This window comes from Chlorocebus sabaeus, chromosome 2 (genome assembly GCF_047675955.1).
Source record: "Chlorocebus sabaeus isolate Y175 chromosome 2, mChlSab1.0.hap1, whole genome shotgun sequence".
NCBI lineage: Eukaryota > Metazoa > Chordata > Mammalia > Primates > Cercopithecidae > Chlorocebus > Chlorocebus sabaeus.
Genome location: NC_132905.1, coordinates 92,238,405 through 92,264,597, shown reverse-complemented (window position 1 = coordinate 92,264,597; position 26,193 = coordinate 92,238,405). Strand labels below are relative to the sequence as shown.

The following is a 26,193-nucleotide window of genomic DNA, read 5'->3' as shown; positions in this document are numbered from 1 at the left end:
TAAAGATAAACATATAGATCAATAGAATAAAATTGAAAGTCCAAAAGTAAACTTGTTCATTTCAATCAGTAGTGCCAAGATAATTCACTAAGGACATTACATTAACTTGAGATAGGTCATAAACCTAAATAGAAGAGCTAAATCTATGAAACTCTTAAGAGGAAACATGAAAGCAAACTTTGTGAACTGCTGTTACAGATGACAGTAAAAATAAATAAAGAAACAAACAAAAAATGGACAAGAGAGAAAAAAAGATAATTTGGACATTAGTATAATTAAACATTTTTGTGCTGCAAATAATACAATCAGGAAAGTGAAAAGAAGAAAATCCACAGAATGGGAGAAAATATTTGCAAATCACATATCTGATAATGGGCTTATATCCAGACTGCATGAAAAATTTTTAACAACTCAACAATAAAAATATAAATAGCTGAGTTTAAAAAAGGATAGTGGATCTAAAAAGACATTTACCCAAAGAAGAGAAACAACTTGTCAATAAAAACATGAAAAGATGTTCAACATCTTTAGCCACTAGGGAAATGCAAATCAAAACCACAATGAGATACCACTTCAAAACCACGAGGATAGTTACAATGAAAAGACAGATAATAACATGTGTTGGCAAGGATGCAAAGAAATTGGAATGTTCATCCATTATGGGTGGTAACATAAAAAAAAAGAAAAATTTTGGCAATTTCTCAAAATGTTAAACACAGAGTTATTATATGATCATTCTATTCTTAGATATATACCCAAGAGAAATAAAAATATACCTCCACATAAAAATTTGTGCATGAATATTCATAGTAGTACTATTCAGAATAGTCAAAAAGTGGATGCAACCCAAATGCCCATCAGCTGCTGAATGTATAAACAAAATGTTATATTGAAGCAAAAGTTAAAAAAAGGAAAAACAAATTTTTCTCCTTTAGGCAGCTCAAGACCCACCCCACCCCTCCCCCAACCCCATATGCTATGGTACCCTGGGAAGTTTTGTAAGTTTGCAAATTCCTGTTTTCTGTGGCTGCTTTCTGTAAGTTCCTGCTTTCTATCTGGGTGGCACAGTGAAGGACACAAGATAAGCTTGAGCAAGCCTAGATTACAGCCACTTGGGCCACATAGCAGGAGTCACATGACATACTTAAACAAGCCTGAGTTACAGGCCTGTCACTGTTTGATAAGCTGTCTTTGTTACCTGCTTTCATGCCACTGCATTTCACTCCACTGTAAGCTTGTTTCAAACTAGCCAACCCCCTTTCAGAAGTGTGTATAAGTCAAGCCCTGCCTTTGTTTGGGGCTCAGCCTTTGGTTGTTAATCTGCTGGGCTTGAGTGCACTCACTAAAATCCTCCTGTTCCACTCAGTGGTCTCTCCAGTCTCCTGATTCCTGCAACATTTTGGTGAGCCAGCCAGGAGTGGAGATGAAAGGATTGCTGTCTCCTTTGCCTGTGGGTCTGGGGCTCTGAGCTGGGGGAGAACCATGACCTCAGGCATGCCATTGGGGAACTTAAAGCCAGAGAAGGGATCAGCTCTCCTGTGATCCAGTGCCCCTCCCTGACAGCACAACAGAACCTAAGGGATTACAGGACGATTCCACGGATAGTGCGCTACAGGACCACGGTAAGGTTTGGGGCCCAAGGCAGGACCCATCCCACAAAGACAGAAGGGGAGCCTGATCAACTTCCAGGGGTGCACCAAGTAGTCTGACCCAGGACGTGAGAGTGGCTCACAAAGTCGGATGAAACCTGCACCCAGGGTGTACTGAGTAGTCCAACCCAGGATGCGAGAGTGGCTCACAAAGTTGGATGAAACCTGCACCCAGGGTGTACTGAGTAGTCCAACCCAGGATGTGAGAGTGGCTCACAAAGTCAGACGAAACCTACACCCCACCCAGAGAAAAGGAACTGGGAGCGGGGAAGTGTGTGAATGCATGTGAAAGAGGCAGTTCTAAATTCTAAAAGGAGACAATGTGGGGAGTAAAGTGTGTAGGGCCACAGGTCTATTAGCATAGACTGTATGCCCCTAGCAAAGTATGGGACCAACCAGGACTAGTGGTGAACTTCCTCCAGGGCTGCTGCATAAGGTTTAGGGAGGCACCCCACAATTTAGCAATTGTGTTGATCCAGGTTCGGGACTCATATGAACCCTCCATTAAAGCTAAGTGGCATCTGAAAACTCCCATGAGGGAGACGGTCTAATCGGTCTGAAGCGAAAGTAAAAGAGTGAATAAGTTCTGTCATAACTGGGAGGAAATGGGAGGGAAGCTGTTGAAAGCCACCCCATTACAATGCATGTTAAAGAACTTCAAGAAAGGTTATGCAGAGGGTTATGTGATCAAGTTGACCCCCCAGAGGTTGAGAACTCTGTGAAATAGAATGGCCCTCTTTTGGTGTCACATGGCTGGTAGAAGGAACTATAGATCGGGAAACAATTGGCTGTGTATTTAAGGTAGTGACTGGGGTGGGCGGACAGCCAGGGCATCCAGACCAATTTCTTATATATAGTCCAAAACTGACCTCTATAGTTGCAGCCCTGCCTCATAGCTGTGGCTTGAGCTGAACTTAAAGTGAAAGAAAAATCAGCTTCCCTATCAGCTACAGAAACAAAGGGAAAACCACAGGAAAAACAAGTTCTGCAGGAATCACCAGAGGAGATAGGAATTCCTCCTTCCTACACTCCAATCTATCCCCCTTTACCGAGGCTGGCCCCTGAGGAGTCAAATTCAAATGGTAATGAACCCTGGCCTGGGCTCAAAAAGAAAAATAAAAACTACTGCCACAGGAGGTCAAGAAGGAAAGTCAGGATGATCAAGCCAGCCACCTCCAGCCTGGCCATGCCTGGGTTTTGCAGATGCCTCCCTGGGAAACTGAGGGACCCCTCTATTACAATGAACATGGCCAGATTCAAGGGGAGAGAAAAGGAACCCCTCCTCTGGCTGACCAGGAGAAAGCATTTAAACAAATCAAAGAAGCCTTAACACAGGCCCCAGCCTTAGGACTGCCTGACAGAACTGAGCCTTTCTTTCTATATTTCCATGAACAAAAGGGAATGGCTATAGGAATCCTGACTCAATACACAGGATTGTGGCATCGCCTGGTGCCATACTTATCCAAGCAACTAGACTCAGTGGCACTAAGGTAGCCTCCTTGCTTTAAGGCACTAGCTGCCACCGCCCTACTGGCACAAGAAGCTAACAAACTGACTCTAGGGCAGCAGCTGACCATCCAGTTAATGCATTCGGTTATAACTCTAATGAACCAGAGAGGGCATCACTGGTTATCAAATCCGGGAATGACTCAGTACCAGGGACTCCCATGCGAAAATCCCTGCATAACTTTAGAAACAGTAAACACCCTTAACCCGGCCACCTTGCTCCCGATTAAACCGGGAACCCCCCTCCATGACTGTGTGAAAATGGTAGATGAAGTATTCTCGAGCAGGGGAGATCTTACAAACCAACCCCTCAGGGACCCAGTTGTTACTTTGCAGATGGGAGCAGTTTCACAATGGAAGGGGTCTGTTGGGCAGGTTATGCGGTGGTAACATTGGACTAAGTGGTAGAGGCTCAGCCTCTGCCCACTGGAACATCAGCCCAGAAGGCAGAGCTAATAGCCCTAACAAGGGCTCTTTTGCTGGTGAGAGACAAAATGGTCAATATTTACACTGATTCCAAATGTGTCTTTGCCACATTGCATGTTCATGGAGCTATATACAAGGAGAGAGGACCCTTAATTGCTGGGGAAAAAAGAAATAAGGTACAAAGAGGAGATTTTATAGCTCTTAGACACTGTATAGGCCCCAAAGAAGGTAGCTGTTACGCACTGCAGAGGGCACCAAAAGGCAAGAACACTAGAGACCAAAGGAAACAGAAAGGCAGACAGGGAGACAAAACGGGCAGCAATGACTACTCCACGCTTTGAAAAGGAATCCCTAGCCATGCCTCTCCTCCCAGAGCCTCCCCTCCCCAAGATCCCAAGTTACTCCCCGAATGAGAAGGCCTGGTTTGCCTGAGAAACTGGAAAATGCACTGAAGGAGGATGGTGGAAATTCTCTGATGGGAAGCTAGCCATCCCTGAAATGGTGGCCCCTAAGTGTGTAAAACAATTCCACCAAGATACTCACATAGGGAAAACGGCACTACAAACACTACTGGAATGCCACTTCTACGTGCCACGGCTCACCGCCCTCACCCAAGCCATTGGCAAACAATGTCTAACGTGCCCAGAATAACCCATAATAACCTACTCGGCCCCTGGGAATTCAGGAAATGGGAGCCACACCCTGTGAAAACCTGCTTATGGACTTCACAAAGCTGCCCTGAGCAGGGGGCTATTAGTACATGCTAGTACTTGTCTGCACCTTGTCAGGATGAGTCAAAGCTTTCCCTACCCAAAGAGAAAAAGCATGGGAGGTAACTAAAGCAATGCTAAGAGACATTATCCCCAGAGTTGGGCTGCCCCTGACTCTTGGGTCAGACAATGGACCAACATTTGTAGCTGAAATAGTTCAAGAACTGGTATGACTATTAAAAATAAATGGAAATTACACACAGTCTACCAGTTGCAGAGCTCAAAAAAGGTAGAGCGCATGAACTGGACACTCAAACAACTACTAAAATAAAATATTGCCAAGAGACCCACCTAAGATGATATCAGGTCTTGCCCATGGTCCTCCTCCGAGTAAGGTGCACCCCCACCAAACAAACCAGGTATTCACCCTATGAAATCTTGTTCGGCCGGCAACCCCAATCATAGGTCAAGTTAAGGGTGATCTCCGTGAATGAGGGGAACTAACTTTAAGAAGGCAAATACAGGCTTTAGGGATAGCCATGTAGGGTGTCCATGGCAAGGTACGGGAAAGAATGCCCATAAGCCTGACAGACCCGGCACACCCCTTCAAACCCAGGGATGCTATTTGGGTCAAAAAATGGAATCCAACCACTTTGGGACCCATATGGGATGGGCCACATACTGTAATCTTGTCCACTCACACTGCCATTAAAGTTGCAGTAATTATGCCATGGGTCCACCACAGTCAGCTGAAGCCAGCTGCCTTAGACAAATGGACCAGTCAACAGGATCCAGACCATCTGTGCTGGCCAATCCTACAACAGGACCAAATTGCCATTGAAGACATCGACAGCCCTGCTCTGGTCACTCTGGAAGCTGACTAGTCAACACATGACCGAAGCTTGAGGAGGCAACAGCTCTGCTCTAGTCACCTTGGAAGCTGACTAGTCTATGCATGGCTGAAGCTTAAGACATCATCAGGGAAGTCAATATGGTTAGAAATCTTAAGTCCAGTAGCTTTCCTTATAATATTAGTTGTTTTACTGCTGTTTTGCCACTTTGCTCAGCCCCCTTCCCTGGGTAAAGACCTCTTTTGTCCTTGCTTACTAGGTATAAATATGCTACTCTTGGTACCAACTTGAAGCTCCAAATGCCTGGCAGGCACCCTCAGGCCTCCACTGAATCTGTGGACTGTGGGCATATCGGCAACTGCCAACTAAATGGTCAAGGGCCTGCGTACTAGGAACAATTAGACTGTCCTTCTTTCTAATCCCTTTAAAACAAGGAGAAGCCTTAGGGTACCCTATCTATGATGAAACTAAAAGGAGAAATAAAAGGGACATAACCATAGGGAAGTGGAAGGATGATGAATGGCCTCCCAAAAGAATAATCCAATATTATGGCCCAGCCACCTGGGCAGAAGGTGGAATGCAGGGATACCACACTGCTATTTACATGCTCAACCGTATCATAAGGTTACAAGCAGTACTTAAAATTATTGCAAGTGATACAGCAAAGGCCTTAAATCTGCTAGCCCAGCAAGCCACAAAAATAAGGAATGCTATTTATCAAAATAGATTAGCCCTAAACTACCTCCTAGCCCAGGAAGAAGGGATGTGTGGGAAGTTCAATTTAATTAACTGCTGCCTAGAGATTGATGACAATGGAAAGGTCATTGAGAATATAACTGTAAAAATCCAAAAATTAGCCCATGTTCCAGTACAGGCTTGGAAAGGATGGTCTTCAGATTCCCTCTTTGGGGGCTGATTTTTATCCCTTGGAGGATTTAAAACCTTAGTAGTAATAGTTTTAGCCATACTGGGAGTCTGCCTCATACTCGCTTGTCTCCTGCCTCTCCTTGTTAAGAATATCCAAACAGCTACAGAGGCTCTTGTAGATAAACAAACTACCACTTGACTAATGGCTGTAAGTAAATATCAACCCTTGCCAAATAAAGAGCTACTACCTTCACATGAAGAATTAAATAATACTGATGCTTTCCATTAAACCTCATTTATAAAAAGCATCAAAGGGGGGAATGAAGCAGAAGTTAAAAAGAGGAAAAACTAATTATTTTTTAGGCAGTTCGAGCCCCCATCCCCCTCCCCACCCCATGTGCTATTGTACCCTGGCATGTTTCATAAGTTTGCAAATTCCTATTTTCTGTGGCTGGTTTCTGTAAGTTCCTGCTTTCCATCCAGGCAGCACAGCGAAAGACACAAGATAGGCTTGAGCAAACCTATATTACAGCGATTACAGCCACCTAGGTCACATAGCAGGAGTCATATGATGTGCTTAAACAAGCCTGAGTTACAAGCCTGTCACTGTTTGATAAACTGCCTTTGTTACCTGCTTTTGTGCCACTGAATTTTGCGCCACTGTAAGCTTGTTTCAAACTAGTCAGCCCCCTTTCAGAAGTGTGTGTAAAAGTTAAGCCCTGCCTTTGTTCAGGGCTCAGCCTTTGGATGTTAATCCACTGGGCTGGAGTGCACTCAATAAAATCCTCCTATTCCACCCAGTGGTCTCTCCATTCTCCTGATTCTCACAGCAGTATAGTTATAAATCCCATTATTCAGCAATAAAATGGAATGAAATACTGATACAGATGACAACATGGATGAACTTTGAAAACATTATGCAAGGTGAAAGAAACCAGATGCAAAAGACCACACACTCTATAATTTCATCAATGTGAAATGTACAGAATAGGCAGAACTACAGATATAGAAAGTAGATGAATGGTTGCTAAGGCTTAGGGTGGGGAGCAGAGGGAGGATGGAGAGATGATGACTAAAATGTACTGGTTGTATTTTTGGGATGATTAAAATATAAAACGTAATGTAGCAATTGCATAACTCTAAACAAACTAAAACCATTGTATACTTCAAATGTTGAATTGTTTGGTATGTGAATTATATGTTAACAAAGCTGTTAAAAAACTTCTAATCCCCACAAATTAGTCATGTGATATAAGTTTTAATCTCTTAGTACTTTTAGAAAAATGATTCAATGTAGCAGCATTTATCAGTGTTGTCACTGTTGATATTTTGGGCCAAATCATTATTTGTTGGGTGGGATGGGAGGCTGTTCTGTGTATTTCAGAATGCTGCACCCTTGGCCTTTACCAACTAGATTTCACAGCATCCCTTCCCTCAGCTGTGATCATCAAACTGTTTCTAGACTTTGACAAATGTCCTTTGGGGGTCAAAATCACCCCTAGTTGGGAACCATTGTATGCAATGTTTAACAGCAGTAATTGGGTTAAATCTGAAGCCTTCAGCTTCTATTAAGACTTTGCAAAAGGAAGATATCTTGTGCCCCTTCAAGTTGGGAACTGCTCAGGGCAAATCTGCATCTCATTCTATTTCAAAGTCATCCTTCTGCTCACTGAGATAGATGCATATTCTGATTGTCTCCATTTGGAAAGGCTTATCAGAAACTCAAAAGAATGCAACCTTTTGCCTCTCACCTACCTGTGACCTGGAAGTTCCCTCCCTGCTTTGAGTTGTCCTCACCTTTCTGGAAGGAACCAGTGTACTTCTTACATTTATTGATTAATGTCTCATGTCTCCCTAAAATGTATTAAACCAAGCTGTGCCCCAATCACCTTGGGCACATGTCATCAGGACTTCCTGAGGCTGTGTCACAGGCGCATATCCTTAACTTTGGTGAATAAACCTCCTAAAATGATCGAGACTTGTCTCACCATGTTCCTCAGTTGACATCTGGTAACCACAAAGGGATCCTAAGTGAAGGTGACCTGGCCTGCAGCAGTTTGCCTATTGGTGTCTGGTGCTGTCTTGGGCACCTTGTAGCCTAAACCAACAGGATGATTGCTGAAGTCCAGGACCTCTTTCCTCCAGGAATCCCTGATCTTCCAGCATTTTTCAGTAGGAGGTTGAGGTTTACTTGTTCTTTAAAAAACTCCTTCGATCAAAAAAGGTGGGCCTGTCTGCTTCTGCATCAGCAGGGAGCGGTTTTCAGTTGGGGCCCTATCACTAGGTAAGAAAGCTGGTTTGGGATTCTGTCTTGCAAAGTATTCTTAAATGACCAAAGTTAGCATTAACAACCTTGACAACTTTATATTTCTAGAAGCTTAAACATTTGCCCTTATTTTTCACATTAAATCTAAAGAGTAGATTACTACTGTTACTTTAAGCTTATATCCTGGAGCTAAAGGAGAACCCAGTTAGGAAAATGGTCTAAGTACTATTATAACTGTCCACAGATGGGGCCTCCTCTGGGTCTCCATTTAAGTATCATACTCAGCACTGTAACTTTAGTGAGTGTTCAATAGAATATTAAAATTACTCACTGCACATTTGGAAGAAGGTTTTCCTAAATAAAAGTATTCAGAGAAATAAAAGTACATTTATCTTTTATCAGTGTTAGATTGGAAATAGAATAAGTATTATTAATACCTATACAAAAGAAAAAGAAACCCAAACAAGATTTAATGGAACTAAAACAAAAATGTTTTACCTGAATTTAGTTGATTTTGGTAACTTAGCCATTACATTTCTCAATCTGTATTCAAAGACCTAAACAAAAATTCTATTGATTGGAAGATGCAAAAGTTAATTTTCTTTTCTTTTTTTTTTTTTTTTTGAGACAGAGTCTCGCTCTGTCACCCAGGCTGGAGTGCAGTGGCCGGATCTCAGCTCACTGCAAGCTCCGCCTCCCGGGTTTATGCCATTCTCCTGCCTCAGACTCCCGAGTAGCTGGGACTACAGGCGCCCGCCACCTCGCCCGGCTAGTTTTTTGTATTATTTAGTAGAGATGGGGTTTCACCGTGTTAGCCAGGATGGTCTTGATCTCCTGACCTTGTGATCCGCCTGTCTCGGCCTCCCAAAGTGCTGGGATTACAGGCTTGAGCCACTGCGCCTGGCCAAAAGTTAATTTTCAAGCAAAGCAAGTGGGTGTGTGATTTATTCTACCACTATTTAAAACAAAGGTTAATAAGGAACAAATGAAAAAAATTAACCATGTTGAAACCCCAGGAGAAAACTGAATTAGAACTGTGAGTCCAGCAATGAGAAAAATGTGACAAATTGGACAAGAGGGTGTTGAATCAGTAACTCATAAAGGGAAATGCATCACTTTCACAAAGAGTTGCAGCAATAAGAGGGAGTAAGGAAAACCACCTTCAACATAATGATAAAAAAAACCTCAGTTTTACACATGCATATTCATAAACACATATTACTCATCATTGAATAGTAATACTCATTGTCATATGCTCCTTTCATATTATGAAAACTGGATATCTCATAGCAATGAACTTTTCCTCTGCAACAAAATAGATGAATCATTTCTATAACTGAGCCTACATGCGAATGAAGTATTCCCTGTGTCCTCAGAAACATCTCCAGGGATCAATATACAGTCGTTTACTTTGTATTGTGCCTTTCCACATTCCCCCAGATTAGCCTGCACTTGCCCCACCCTATGCTAATTTTTCTTTTTCAACCTGCCCAATTCAAAGAAATGGTCATCATCAAAGTCATCACACCCATATCTGAACACTTTTTTTCTTTTTTTTTCTCTCTTCTGGTACTAAATTCTACACTGGACTTTTTCACCTTGACATCCTGCCCTGTGTGTCATGTAGCACCCCTTGTCCCAAAAGCCAGATGACCTGGGCCATAAGTTAAGGAGACCAGGATGTTCCTAGACACAGAGCTATCTGTTGTGCACATCCATTCTGAACCCTCTGTGCTTTAACATTGACCACTCAGACTGGCTTCTGTTTTGTTCCTCTGGGAAATCCCAGGACACTGGTGCTGAGGGAAGGAGAGGCTGAAGCAATCCTCCATGTAGTGTGTGTGGGCACCTGAGTGCATGGGTGCTCCTGTGCCTGGGTGCCTCTCTGTTGCTATGTGGAGCACGTGAGGTAGGATGAGAGCCTTGATAATTGAGGCAGCCAAACCATAAAGTTTTTTAAACTTTTATTTTAGGTTTGGGGGTACATGTGAAGGTTTGTTACTTAGGTGAATGCATGTCATGGGGATTTCTTGTACAAATTATTTCATCACTCAGGTTGTTGTGGGAATTAAGGGACAGGAGAGACCAATGGGTGGAACAGGAGGATTTTATTTAGGTGGCCACTGGCCCAGCAGATTAACATCCAAAGGCTGAGCCCTGAACAAAGACAGGGCTTGACTTTTATACATGCAGCTGAAGGGGGTTGGCCAGCTAGTGGCATGAAACCTGCAGAGTGGGCAAGCAAGCATCACAGAAGCAGAACAAAGGCAGAGTATCAAACAGCGACATGTTTTACAACTCAGGCTTATCTTGTGACCTTTGCCATACTGCACAGCTGGAAAACAGCAACTTACAAAATCCTTACAAACTTGCAGAAATAGTTACAAAAGTAGTTGTGAGAACAGCTCAAAGGATAATGGTATAGGGAAAGAATTTCAAAGGGGGAAACTGATAAGAAGAAACTGTTTTTCTTATCCTTGCTTGGGGGAGGGGGTGTTGGGAGAGTCTCTGGAGCTCATTCCTTTGGGCTCTGGCTTTTCAGATAGTGTTATCAAGGTCCTGCTAGGGCCCTGCCTATTGCAAGCCTTGGAGTGAGTCAGTCAAGTATAGGAAAACTTGTTTTTCTCTTTAACTTCTGCTTCAAGGTATTAAAAGCCCAATACTCAATTGTTATCTTTTCTGCTTGTCTCCCTCCTCCTTCCCTGTACCCTCAAGTAGACCCCAATGTCTGTTCTTTGCTTCTTTGTGTTCATGAATTCTCAACATTTAGCTCACACTTACAACTGAAAACGTGGTATTTGGATGTCTGTTCCTGGTCAGTTTGCTAAGGTAATGGTCTCCAGCTTCTACCTGCAAAGGATATGATCTCATTAGTTTGTCAAGGCTGCGTAGTATTCCGTGGTATATATGGACCACATTTTATTTATCCAATCTGTCCTTGATGGGTATTTAGGTTGACTCCATGTCTTTGCTATTGTGAATAGGGCTGCAATGAACATTCACTTGCACGTGTCTTTGCAGTAGAATTATTTATCAAACCACTCTTCTCCACAGACATTCTTGTCTCACAAGGAATTCTACAAGTCCTTGGAATCGACAGGATTTAGACAAGCCTGTCTTACCACACCCCAGAACAATGGGGAAAGTAGGGATGCACTCTTACCTGCTTAGAGTTGCAGTTGAAGGTTCAGAAGGGGCTGGAGTTCCTTTCACAATGAGGAAAGTCCATGGTAACTCCATGCAAAGGCAAAGTTGGCTGGGCATGGTGAATGTTGTGTTTATTTTGTTTTCTTTGGGGAGGGTAATTTTTATTCAGAGTGACAAGCAAATGAAAGGTGCTTCGCCTTCAAAGAAAGACCCGCCTGCTTAAAATGTTGTATTACTATAACTTGCAGACTTCTGTCCCTGCCTTTGGATATTTTCCTTGTTTTTCCTCCTGTCCCACTGTTGATACAATCAGTTCTTTTTTTCTTTTGAGGAAATTAAAAAATTAAACAGAGTTGGGTTGGCAGAAGATATTTTCATGTGTCACTTGGAACAGATTAACACATATCAGCTTCCCTGAATATCTCAAATTTCACATAGCTCAAGCCCATCCTCAAAACTCTCCTTTAAATGACAAACGACTCCCTCCTTTCTTATTCCTGATCTCAGGAGCGCTGGGCCCTTCACGAGGAACTGGTTATACTTACGCCATCTGCTGGTTGTTAGTGGGACTGCACTTGCTGCTGTAAGCCCCAGTACCATGGTTCTGTGCCCAAGTCCTCCTAGAAAACGGAGGCCTTGGTATTGGTGGACTAATTGAAGAAATACAGATATGCCATTCATCATTTAGGACACCAAGAGGGCCACCTGAGATGTTAGCTTTACTTTTAGGGGTATTTCTTAGAAGATGATACGTTTCACATTTTGGCTCTCCAATTCTTTATGCTGAATCTAAGGAAATATTGTTGAGTTCAGCTTCAAAAACAGCCCAAGTGAGGTTATAAATGCTGATGCGGAAATGTCAGAGTACGTGGTCAGCGTGACAACAATCTGGATAACCTGAAAATGTTCATGCTGCAAATGTTTAGAAAGGCTGTATAGCATTAAAAAAAAAAAAATGCTTTCAATCAAGGTGTGGGAAACATGTGACCAAATGCTTGCAGGTGGGAATGGAGTGGATTTGGGTTTCGGAAACATGTGAGACTAATTTTTCTTTCTTCTTTTATAGAGACAGGGTCTTACCCTGTTTCCCAGGCTGAATCATAGCTCATTGCAGCCTCAAACTCCTGAGCTCAATAAATACTCCTGCCTCAGCCTCCAGAGTAGCTGAGACTACAGGCATATGCCCCTGTGCTCAGCTAATTTCTTTAAATTTTTTGTAGAGATGGGGTCTTGCTTTGTTGCCCAGCTGGTCTCAAACTGTTGGCTGCAAACAATCCTCCCTCTTTATCCTCTGAAAGTAGTGGGATTACCTCCCAAAGCATGGAGCCACCATGCCAGCCAGAAACCTAAATTTTCAATGTCCATTCATGGACAGAAGTTGAGGTCTTGGAACCATACAAAGCAAGAGTGAGAAGTGAGATTTCCTTCATTAGGACAGAACACTGAAGGTAAGACCAGAAAATTACTTGCATATTAGCACAGGATTGTAACAGGTAAGCCTATCCCCTTCTGCCTGGTTTAGCTGTGAAGGCAGGAATCTCCTTAAGAATGCATTAGTGCAGCCCTTTTCCAGACACAAAGTTAGGGCTCAGATTTTCACTTCCTTCTTTGTTCAGGAATTCCCTAGCTAAGAAATTAACTTGCAAATTTTCCCAGACAAATAAGCCTCTTTGGAATCTTAGCAGAAGCAAATATAAAACCTGGTATGTAAAAATATACCTGGACACAATATATTCCACTTAAGAGTCAGCAGGAACAAAATAAATAGAATTAGAACCTCAGTAACCTGGGTTAATAAGAAGCCAATCTGAAAGAGAATATAAAATAAATGTTTAACATGATGAAAGACATAGGCAAAAAACAGATATGATATGGTTTGTCTCTCTGTCCCTACCCAAATCTCACCTTGAATCGTAATTATCCCCACATGTCAAGGGTGGGACCAGGTAGAGATAACTGGAATCATGGGGGTGGTTTCCCCCATTCTGTTCTCCTGATAGTGAGTGAGTTCTCACAGGACCTGATGGTTTTATAAGGGGCTTTCCTCTTTGCTTGACACTCATTCTCTCTCCTGCTACCCTGTGAAGACATGCCTTTTGCCATGATTGTAAGTTTCCTGAGACCTCTCCGGCCATGCAGAACTGTGAGTCTGTTAAGCCTCTTTTCTTTATAAATTACCCAGTCTTGGGTATGTCTTCATAGCAGCATGAGAAAGTAGTAATATAAGATACTGGTAAAAACCAATATTTTTGAAAAATGAAATACAGTCATTGAAATTAAAAACTCAGTTGGCAGTTTAAATAACAAAAGAGATATGACTAAAGAAAAAATTAGTGAATTGAAAGACGAATATGAGGAAATTACTAATAATGCAGTGTATAGAGACAGAACTGGAAAATATGAGAGGATAACTTTCATATGTGTTTCATAAATATCCCATAAAAACATTAAAATAAATAAGGAAGAGACAAATTTTAAGGAAATAATTGCTGAGTTTTTCAGAAGTCTTTAAAGACAGATCCCTCAGATTCAAGGAGTATACTGAGTCATGAGCAGGAAGATATGAATTTAAATCCATACCTGAACACATTACAGTGAATCACAGAATATTAAAGATAAAATATTAAAAACTACCAGAGAGCAAAGCAGATCAACTCCAAAAGAAAAATCAGTGCACAGAAAAGTTCTTAAAAACAGTTATAGAGATCAGAAGATAATGAATTAATGAAGTTAAATTGCTGAGGGAAAAATACCAATATAAAAGTATATATATAACGAAGCTGTTATTCAAGAATAAGGATGAAATAATAACATCTTAATTCATAGAAAACCTGAATAAGAACCATAAACTTAAAAAGTATGCATTTTAGCAAAAAATAAACCTACAGAGGAAAATATATATCACAAGAAATAGTAGTAAATAATTATTAAACACGTGTAAATCTAACAAGATTTGATTATGTAAAATAACTACAATTGACTTAGAGACCATTAAAAAGTTCCAAGTAAGTAAAAAATATTAAAATGAGGTTTAACTAAACTATTAGATAGCTACATCACAGAAGGTGGGAGAGAATGATTGGACTTACAGCAAGTCTACTTGTTTGCATAGTTCATGAGAATAGTTAAAATATTCATTGAGATTAGAATGAAGATATGCATGCACCTAAATATTAACATGTTATTAGTGAAAGACAAGAAGTACAGTATATAATCTACAAATGCTTAGAGAGGAAAGGGGGGGCATTAAAAAACTTAATTCCTAAAAGAGAAAAAACAAGGAGAGGCAAAGAAAAGAAGCAAAACCAAGCAAAACAGGACGAAAAACAATGAATGGTAGGGTATAAAACTCAAAATTACACAATAGGAATTGAGTTTTTAAATGACTAATTACAACAAGCTAATTTAATTTGTTAATTAAAAGACCAGGATTTTAAAATTGAATTTCTAAAAATTCAATTATATGTTGTTTAAACTAAAAAAAGGTAAAGATATAAAAGAAACTAACCAGAAGAAAACTGGTATAGCCATTATTACTGTCAGATAAAATAGATTTTAAGGTTAAAAATAATTATTAGAGATAAAGAGGGTCACTACATCATGGAAGAAGAATGATTTAAGAAAGATATATGAAATTCTAAAATTATGTATATTAAACTATGTAACCTAAAAATAAATACAGCAAAAAATGAGAGAATTATCAGGTGAAACAGAAAAATCTACAATGAGAATTAACGTTTTAATGCATTTATCTCAGAAATTAACAAATCAAATAGAAAAATTATTATATGTATATAATTTTTAAATGAGAAAATCCACACGATTGATTATATACTAGTTAGAATCTATGAAATCCTTATTTCATAATCAGAGAACATACATTGTTTTTACACATCCATGGGAAATTTATAAACATTGACCTCAATATGCAATGAAGCAAATTTTTAAAGTATCAAATAGCATACATAGTGAGATTATGTTCTTTTAACACAATATTTTTAATATTGAAAGTAACAATTTTAAGTTAATTCTAAATATATATGTTTTAAAACATTTGGAACATTAAAGACACACTTTTAAGTATAAACAGAAATCATAGAACAGGGCAAAATTGAAGACTGTTAGAAATGAATGAAAATAAAAATACTATACCACAAAATGTTGCACTTACTAAGTCAGTACTTAAAAACACACATTAAAATCATCTTCAAGAAATTATGAAATAATTCAGAAAACTCTCTTTGGGAAATTATAAAATAAACAAACAAATAAAATATTTACAAAAATCACACAATTTATGTTAACAAAAAATTGGACATAGTTAAACTATGGTATATTCAGGTGATGAAATATGATGTAGCTATTAAAAATGATGTTTTAGGGTCATATAGAAAATTCTTGATACAGTTTCAAAGAGAAAAAAGCAATATACAAAATGATATACACATGTCATGGTGCCAGGTTTATAAAATATTTAATAAATGTAAATATTAAATATTCATTGTAAGGAAATAAATCTTAACATAAATGGTGATTTTCACCAGGTGGATGATTGGGTGATTTTTAAAATACAATTTTAGTTTTACAAACAGCAAAATGAGCAAGTATTAATTTCTAGTAAAAAGCGAAAATTGTCCATATGCAAGCATGAAATGTGAAATTATCAGGACATTAAGGAGTCAAGCAAAAGTTCGAGACATATGCAGGTGCACAGTGCCACCTCTTTGGCTTTTCAATGGTAAGTCCTTTTAGGTCACCTCAAAGTTCAATAAATAAAAGCTAAACTTGCTTGAGGAAAAATGAATTACACGTTTAATATGTGCAAAGGACTTAGACATGCTTGTATTTGTGAACCATTCACTTTCTGTGGTGGTGTGGGGATTTTATTATCCCAGATTAGGAAAAAGATAACTTAGTAAGTTATGTGATTCATTCGAGATTACACAGACTGCAAGCCACTGAGCTGGGACCAGCCTCAGAGTTGAGCCTTTTCTAAGACACCATAGAACCTGTAAATAACAGGGATCAGACCCACCTGGGCCCTTAATCCTATGGGAGTGGTTTCCATTCATAACTGACAGTGGCCAAGGGCACAGCTCAAACCAACCAGACATGAGGCCTATTCGTGCATGTGCAGGGCCCTTCTCACTTTGCAACCACGCTGGCTGCGTGCCCCATCATAATGGGGCTTCTGATGTTGTTTAATGCAAATCTTCCACTTTGGACCCCAAACTTTGGTGCCTGGATTTGTAGAACAGCTTTTGCTTTTTGTTGGAGTCTAAGGATGTCTTAGGGTACTGCCAGCACACACAGTGACTCTCCACACCCTGCTCCCTTTTGGCCACCTGCCCCACTAAGGTCCCCTTTGTCCCAGCTATGATATGAGAGGATTCAAGGCTCAGTGATTTTCTAATCATCACCAAGGTTTTGATTGCTTCCAAGAGTTGGAAGGTCTGGAGGAACAATGGCTAAATATTCTTTCCAGTTAAATTTAGGGTGTACCCAGGTCCGCCTCCCCTCATCAACATCTGTACATGCGCAAAAGCTGGCACACACATACACAAACACACACACACACACAGAGAGAGAGAGAGAGAGAGAGCGAGAGAGAGAGACTGAATAAGAAGCTTCACACTACTTGGCAGCCAGAATAAATGAGCGTGACTTCCCCAGAATGAGTCCTTCCAGTACACCTAAGAGAGTACACTTCAAGTAAAGAGAGCTCGCTTAAAGTGAGGGCATCACATTCCAATTTGTCCCCTTGAACACAAATCTAACTCACTGATCTGGGGTTGTGTTTCCTAATATTTGGACAATAGTAAGCACACAGTTGCATATTAGATTCCTAAGCCTAATCTCTGTCGTTTAATGTCTTGCTGACCAAACCTGTTTTAGCAATGCCCTGAGGCAGTGAGAACACCCCCACTCTTCTCCCCACAATCAGGAGATTGAGCTGTTGTCCTGTGGCATCAAAGGCAGTCCACTGTGGCATCATTACAGGTGTGATGCTGGAAAGAGCCGGTGGCTTTATCAACTGGTTCCTTCTGGAAAAGACTTTGAATGAGAGTATGCAACATTCTCGGACACAAAAAGTAAACATCATGGGAAATAGATTAGATACCTTACGACAGGTGATACATTTTAGCTTCCACTGAGGGCTAATAGTCATGTTCCTTTTGAGTCTCCTCTCAGGTGACAAGTAAATAATTCTTCACTTGTAAAAACAAATAATTTTTATAAATTATGGAACCCCATGGATATTTGCTGTTATCACTATTATCATTCACATAGATGAAGATATTTCTATAGGAAGTGAGCCCTTGGATCATTCAATACTTGAATTTAAACCTTTTATTGGTCATGACCTAGAGACAAAGTCTAAAAATATTTCCAGAGAATGAGTATAATTTATTTCTAAGCTCAGACATAACAAGGCAAATTATTAAGAAGTATTTAATAAAAGCCACATCACAGAGAAATTTGGTGACATTCGACTCTGCAAGACCATTTGGGGCCTGCCTGTCAATTTCCTAGCTTGTTGCTTTGCATCCCAGCTCAGCATCTGGGGTAACTTCTTTATGGCCCTGCTGTGATTTGGTCCCTCTACCAGATCCCTCTGGGTCACTGAGTAGGTGCCGGGCCTCTTGAGGGGCTGTGAGAAGACTGATGAGAGGCATTAGCTCAGCCTCTCAGAGCAAAGTGGAGCTACAGGCATGGCCATCGGCAAGCATGCTGTCCCCAGCCACCAAGGGACACAGCAGCAAGCCTCAGACAGACCTGAGGAGAAGAGAGGGCATGACAGGCTGAATGGTGCCCCCCAAAAGATGGTGAAGTCCTAATCTCCAGTACCTGTGAATAAGATCTGGTTTGGAAATAGTCTTTGCAAATGATCAATTTAAAATAAGGTCATTAGGGTGGGAAGTAATCTAATATTACTACTATCCTTATAAGAGGAGGAAATTTGGACACAGAGCTGGACACATGGAGGGAAGATGATTTCAAGGCATAGGAAGAAGGTGACCACCTTCAAGCCAAGGAATACCCAAGGCTGCCAGAAGCCAGAAAAGAGGCCAGGAACAGATTCTTCTTCATCACTGTCAGAAGGAACCAACCCTGCTAGCACCTTGATCTCGGACTTCAAGCCTCAGAACTGAGTGACAATGAGTGTCCATTATCTGAGACAGTCAGTGTCCTTTGTCACAGCAACCCCAGGGAACTCAGGTAGGAGGCAGGTGCTTCCCCCACCATAGCTCTATGGTCTGCTAGGTGGGACCCGCTGTGTTGCTCTCAGGGGCTACTTAAAAACAGCTGGTCCTGGGCCATTCTGCTGGGGCTCCGGCCTGAATGAAGGACAGAACGCCAGGGTGAGTGGATGGATTTAATTTGTGCCATGTAAATTTCTGTGTAGGTGATCAGAAGGGGACACAAATATCTAGATATTTGTTTTTCTCTTTCTACAGTATATTTATACAAAGTACACAATTACTATACCCTCTCCAACAAAGCACTTAATAGATGACCACTCCAGAAAAGGCGAAGTTTGTCCTTGGCCCTGTCCAGACTCCTCTTTCAGTCTGTTAGCGATGGTCACTGAATTCCCCCTAGAGATTAGTGAGGAACTCCCCTGCTCTCAAGGAAGGATTCATAAGTTCATTCGCTTCAGAGTGTAAATTGTTGGTTCTCAAATTCTAATGTCGACAGGAATTTCCTGGAATGTTTGCTAAAATGAAGACTCCCAGAGCCTCCACAGATCTACAGAATCAGAATCTTTCATGATGGGACTCAGAATTCTTCAATCAATCATCCACCCTCCTCCTCCCTACCCCAGAATACTGATGCAGACAGCCTGGCCACCCTTTTTGGAGAAACACTATTGCAGATGACCGATTAAAGTGTATGGCTTTACTTCTCTTACGTATGCATTTTGGGAAGCAATACAATTTCTGCAGGTTAAAGCCAAAGGAAAGATGATCTAGCTGTGAAATATTAGACTTTGTTGAGCTGGATGGTGGAGACTCCTCCTCAATTAGCTCTTCAGCCTAGGCTGGGCTCTTTCCTTCAGTAAATGGCAAGTTGCTGGGTCAGGGATGCTTCTCCGTCCTTTAACCCATGGGCCTTTCTCATGCCCAAGTATATGGTACGGTCCCCTACAGTGGTGACTGCCAGTCTGGATCAGGTGGCAAAATGGGGAGCCATGACACTCTGTGAAGTATGATATAAAATATTGATATATTTAACTCCACTTAGAAAGCCATGCTGGGGGAAAATATGACTTTATTATTATATGTATGCAATGTAAAATGACAACCAAGAGAATATATGGAAAACAAGCTGTCATGTCAAACATGAGTGACTATTTCTGAACAGATCTATGGCTCATCTTTTGCACATGGTGACTCATTTTCTCACAGGCCAGCAAGGAACAACAGGTGCCCAAACTGTGCATGAAATTTAAGGAAGGAAATTTTAAAGTGAAAAATTGAGATCCATTGATTTTATTTTTCTGTACATTGATAAATTTATATCTAGTGAAAGGACATCTCATACCCATTACAGACTTGGAAAGGGGATTAGTTTTGCTTTAGTAAACCTACTTCTTCAAGACTTGAGATTTTGTCCAAGGAGTCCCTAAATGGATGTTGTTCTTCTGTGTGTGGGTGTGTGTGCATGTGGGGTTGTATATAAAAAATTGCCGTCAAGTTTTTTCCAGTGACATAGAGTATTTTAAGGTTGCTATTTCAAGTTGGGCAAAGAAATTCTTAGGCATGTGGTAAGCAGGCATGTTTAAATGATATAAAATTAAAATTTTAAAGAGGACATAGCATCTTTCATTTATATGTACAGCTTCATACATTTCATTAATATTATTTTGATATGCTTTCTATATTATAATTTTGTAGTTTTTATTTTATGTATATATGTATATTATATTTATCTACAATGCAGTTTACATTTTATATTTATATGCTACACATTTGATAGTGAAACAAATGTGGATATGTTTTGGAGTGGATTGCAAGATTCAAATAAATGTTTCAGATAAAACTCTAGATTTTAAAGAAATATAATGTTTGCAATGAGTGTCCTAGGGAGATAGCCATTCACATACTACAATAAAAATATATGATTAAATTAAGTCAAAAAGCAACAGGACAAATATGAATAGGCCATAAATACAATTTTTAAGAAAACATATATACATCAGAAAATGATTATTTTGTGGTATAATCGTATAATTTTTTCTTCTTCATGCCATATTTTTATTGTCCACATTTTCCACAAAGAATATGTATATTACTTATATAATCAGAGAAAAATATGATTCTCTGCCAAATTTTCCATGTAGTTTCGTATTACTGTGTTTAATTACATTTGTACATTCATTTTCTACATGATGTTAGAAGCTCCTGGTAAAACCATAAACAGAGCTTTTCAGGTTTCAACAACTCCTCTTGCTAAGGGAAAGCCGTATTTTTTAATCTTCAAGACTGTTATTATGTTCCTACTTAAAATCTGGCTCTTAAATTTTGTTCCCATTATTACCACCAAAAACTCCTCTAGCTAAAAGAACATCGTATATGCATGACTCTTTCATTATATAGTAAGTGCTTGATGTTAATTCCAAGGAACTTTTCAAGACAGTCTTGGAAATATTTGCTCTAGTGTTTTGAAATAACAAAATGATCCTTCTTAAGCCTTTTGCATGGTGAGACAGGACAGCAGAGTTCAAGGAGATGTGTCTCTTGGCAAGGTTTGAAATGCAAGCTCACCAAAAGTATAAAGAGTAGTTAGTAAATTAAAATCCCCCGAAATCCTGATGCCTGCTTGTCTTGCAGGTGCCAGGTCCCAATTCTCTGCACCCAGGGAACTTGCTAGAAGCTGTGGCAGTGGCCACATTTGACTGAACTGTTATAAGGAAGGTGCAAACAAGAATAGCCCCCTATTTTAGGAAAGATTGTTAAAAGAAACTGGAAAAACAAATTCTTTTTTACCTCCTCTTGGGACTTTCATTAAAAGTGTTTATTCTTGGATGAAGGGGATTACGGGAAAAGGTATTTCAGATGTTGGTTCACGGTTGGATCCTGAGATGCCGGCTCTCAACGCGTGATGAAATACTTGTATAATGTGCACTTTTGTAAGAGCTGTTTAATCTCCCCTAGTTAGAGATTTTGCTAACTAAAAACAGGCTTCTTTATTGGTATTCTTGAGTATTGTTTTGACAGTCTTTGCTTAACATTTTTTCCCTCTAAATTATTTTAGCATGATTGTTCTCAGCAGTGCTTTACAGGATGAGATGACATGAGTTTCTCTTGTTCAGATAGCATGAATTCAAGCACAAATGGGGGGTGAGTTTCCAGGAGGTGAAGAGCTGGAGACCAAGCATTGTCCTGCTTTGCAGGAGAGGACAGACCACCCCTTTATCTCTGGGCACTGATTCATACAGTACCCCTGCATGCACTCTCCATTGCAATGTGGCTAGATAGTATGCTGGCACACTGGCCTGAAGTTTACAGCAACATCAGCACTGCCACTGTGATCTAGGACTGATCCTTTGACAAAATTAGAATCTCCCAGGAAGGTGATGAGAAGGAGCCAACTACCACTGAATAACATAAGAGGCTTCATGCAGGGTACATAATCTACATCATTTCTTCAATCCTCTCAACTTGACTTTGAGGTTCACACTACAGGTTGTATTAGTGCATTCTTATACTGATATAAAAATACTACCCAAGACTGGGTAATTTATAAAGGAAAGAAGTTTAATTGACTCACAGTTCCACATGGCTGGGGAGGCCTCAGGAAACTTACAATCATGGCAGAAAACAAAGGGGAAGCAAGGCACATCTCACAAGGCAGCAGGAGAGAAAGATAATGAGAGAGCAAGGAAATGCCGCACTTTTAAAACCATCAGGTCTCATGAGAACATACTCACTATCATGAGAACAGCAAAGGGGAAATCTGCCTCCATGATCCAATTACGTCCCACCAGGTCCCTCCCTGGACACGTGGGGATTATAATTTGAGATGAGATTTGGGTGGGGACACAGAGCCAAACAATATCACAGGCGAATAAACCGAGGCTCAGAGAGGTTAAGGAAATTACCCAAGTTCATCAGGTTACTAGGTGGCAGACATGGAATTCAACCCAGAATGTCTTGCTGTAAAGCCTGAGCTATTTTCCATATAGTATGCCATCTTATTGTTGTTGTTGTTTTTTTAACTTGCCTTTTAAATAGAAATAGAAGGAAACTGGAAAAAAAAGTAAACAGATGAGAAAGTAGCTCATTGGGCAAAATGGTTAGTTGGTTTTGTTTCATGTAAAGATCTACTTCTGATGTGTTCTCTTTGTGCTTTTACAGATAAGAGTCTTACAATGGTATGAACAAATTGATCATGCTTGTGCCCAGACTATGAGCCAGTCCAAGAACAAAAGCAGTATGATTGTCTCCTTTTCTGTCTGTAATAATGGCAGGATGATCTGCCCAATCCATACCTCATAGAGTATTGAAAAGCTCTGCTGAGACTTAGCATGAAACCAGAGGTTTGTCGATTACCAAGTTCCAGATTATTGCTATCATCACTATTTTTTCATAAAGTCTGACCTTTGTAAAGGTGCAATGAGAAAGGCAGCCAGAATTTCTTCACAATTTGAAAGTGAAGGATATCATTAAATTGATTCCTTTAGGCAAGTGGTCCTAATTGATCAGGACTCAAAATATACAGTCGGGATTTTTTCAGTTGATCAAATATGCAAGTAATTAATTTTTATTTATCTTAAAGCCAAAATAACTGAATGAGGTTGAACAGAAAAAAATTCAGTGATTCTGAGTTACATGACAAACCACAGTCCTCCATGAGAATTGGAGTCTGTGAGCAGCCTCTTGACTTACCCTTTAGGATGGTACCTTAGTCCCAGCAAATCTTTCCTCTGTAGGATCTTGGATAGAATCCACATGAGGGACACATCATATGTTTAACAGGTGTGGGTCCTGGGAGCCAAGTAAGGGTATGGAAGGATCCTGCCTGTCTCTGTGAGACACAGAATAAAGAAAAAGGAATTTGAACAAGAGACAGAATTCTAAGATGTGGGTGGAGAGAAGGAGCTCTGTTCAAAGAGAAAATTTTGAATCCAGGAGAAATAAAACTAAAATAGGGGTTTTCAAATAATCCAGAGATACTCCATGGAAATTGATTGAGGCAGTGAAGACTGGTGTAGTCGGTTGGGTAATGGCCCCTAAAAGTTCATGTTCATCTGGAATCTCAGAATGTAACCTTATTTGGAAATAGATCTTTGCAGATGCAATTAGTTAAGGATGGAGATTAGAGGGTACTGGATTGCGATTGGCCCTAAATTCATGACTGGTGTCTGTAGAGTAGAGAATACAGAGAAGCACACAGAGAAGGCAGCCATGGGAAGATGGGGGCAGAGAATGGAGGGGTGCAGCCACAAGCCAAGGAATGACAGGACTGCTTACAGCAACCAGAAGCTGGAAGGAGCAAAGAAACACCTTTTCCTAGAGACTTCAGATGGAGTATGGCCCGGCTAGCACCTTGATCTGGGACTTTAGGTCTAGAGGACTATAAAAGAATAAATTTCTGTTGTCTTAAGCTACCAGGTTTATGAACATTTAAAGAGAGAGCTTTTCATGGAAGCCAGCAGAGAACATAGGAGCCAGAAGCTCTTTACACTCAAGAGTCTGTTCAGACATCATACTGGCCAGAAAGAAGACTGCAGGAGGATCAGAAGGGTTGAAGGACTTCATTGGAGAAGGACATCCACCAGTAATATGTTCTCCATACTCCCTGAAATGTCCTAGAGGAGCCTCTCAGACATAGGTAGGCTCAAGGAAGGTTTAGAACTCGAAGGTGTTTTATGATGGTTTTACCTGTTTTCACATTAAGTACCCAACCAGAAAATGAGAAGATACCTACCATGAGCCATACATAGCTTGACCACGATGTCAGGAAGGGATCATGGTTGAAGACTTTTAGCAACTCTTTATTTTGAAATAAGTTGAAGTTATTAAACCCATTGACACTAAATTTTGGCATTTTCTGACCAGAATACAATGATAAAAATTGCAATTTAACAGTGACACAATCCTTACCTAATATATTGTACATATTTAAATTGTGTGAGTCTTCCAAATAATTTCATCTGTAACTAGTTTTCTGCTGGAACAGAGTAGAATCCAGCATCATGTACTACATTTGGCTCTCCCATCCCCTGGGTCTCCTTAATTCCAAAATGATTCTTCAGCCTTTTCCACGTTTTATTGACCTTTATCGTTTTGAAGAATATGGGCCGTTATCTTGTAGTATGCCCTTCAACTTGGGGTTCTCAGCTATTTCTTCATAGATTCAGGTTATGCACTATTGGCAGAAAATCATAGAAATAATGTTGTGTTCTTTTCAGTGTATCATATCAGGAGGTACATGTTGTTGGCTTATCCTAATATTTTTATGTTAACTTTTACCATTTTATCATTTGATTAAAAGGGTGTTCACTCTGTATCTCCCTATTAAATTACTATGTTTCTCTATGCTTAGAAATCTAGAAGGAATTTCCCACCATGTGCAGAAATATGAACTACACACAGCAGATTTGCAACCTCTACAAGAAGATGGTAGAAGACATGAACAATGAATTGGAGAGAACCACTTCCTTTTATCAAAGAATATTTTCTTCTATGAGGAAGAGCTCAAGAAAGCTGGGCAGCAGTTCTGCTGACTGAGATAAAGCTCCATGAGCTAAGACAAGAAAATGATGGCAACAGGTAAATCATGGCTGACGTGGAGTTCAAGTTCCAGCCTTTCCCAAGCATCCCTTTTGCTCCTGCTGCTCCAGGAGCAGCCCACAGAGGCCTGGAAGTACTAGAGGTCCTCTGGGTCATCAGGTTCCCAGCAAGGAGGAGGCAGGTGCTGTGAGGCTCAGGGATCCAGGGGTGCCTGCAGGTTCCACTCAGAGTTTTGATTTGTTTGTTTTTGTCCTTAAAAGTAATTTTCATTTATCTTCTAGTTAAGCTACTGTTATTTAATTGATGTGCAATTTCTCTTTCTAAAGTTTTATAACATTATAATTTCTAAAATTGTATTTTTAAATATACATTTATTTAAAATAGCTCTTATGAATACATTATTTCCAAATCATTGGACCCTCTAAAATTATATGCATGCATATTATATTTTGATTTAAATAAAAGGTTCACTATTATTTAAACTATCATAAAAACTGGACATGAATAGAAACATGGAAAACAATAAAGTTCATTTCTCTAAGCTATTATTATAAATCTGTACAAGTAATGTAATATTTAGCTGGATAAATTTTGACTGGTTTTTAAAAAACAATGCCAAAAATTACTAGACAACAACAACACACCATTGAAACATCATACTATTTTTATTAGATTAGTTCTAAGTTCATAGACAAATTTAGGGGAGTTGAAATTTTACAACAATTTGTTTCTTGTCTTGTTTTCTGAACCTTTGACGTTTTCTAAAAGATACTGTTTGTTCTTTAAATGTTTCTGAATTTTAGCAGCCAAAATAAAAGTTTTCCTTTGATGGCAAACTCACACACACATATTCTCACACAGACACACACATGGGACTAGCTTGAAGGTGACACACAGTGGCATGGCTCTGCACGTGCATGGCTCTGCACGGAAAGGGATCCCATAACCAGACTCAGCAGAGAAGACTCTGACAGGAAGTAGAGGGTATGCTGACTGTGAAGAGCTGAGGCGGAGGCTGGTGCAGGGGTA

The 26,193-nt window shown here is 40.1% G+C and overlaps 1 long non-coding RNA gene across 6 annotated transcripts; it reads left to right on the top strand.

Annotated features, from left to right (window-relative positions):
• The first annotated feature begins 1,052 nt into the window (after window positions 1–1,052).
• Window positions 1,053–26,175, top strand: LOC103218782 (uncharacterized). 6 transcript variants are annotated; one of them, XR_012090823.1, is made up of 7 exons: window positions 1,053–1,229; window positions 1,367–12,870; window positions 18,374–18,643; window positions 19,124–19,316; window positions 22,786–22,967; window positions 24,036–24,262; window positions 24,977–26,000. It is a non-coding gene; the product is annotated as an uncharacterized lncRNA (long non-coding RNA). The 6 variants fall into 6 exon arrangements; XR_012090825.1 differs by having other exon boundaries at window positions 1,053–1,622; window positions 5,037–12,870; XR_012090824.1 differs by having other exon boundaries at window positions 1,053–1,622; window positions 5,006–12,870.
• The last annotated feature ends 18 nt before the right edge of the window (window positions 26,176–26,193 follow it).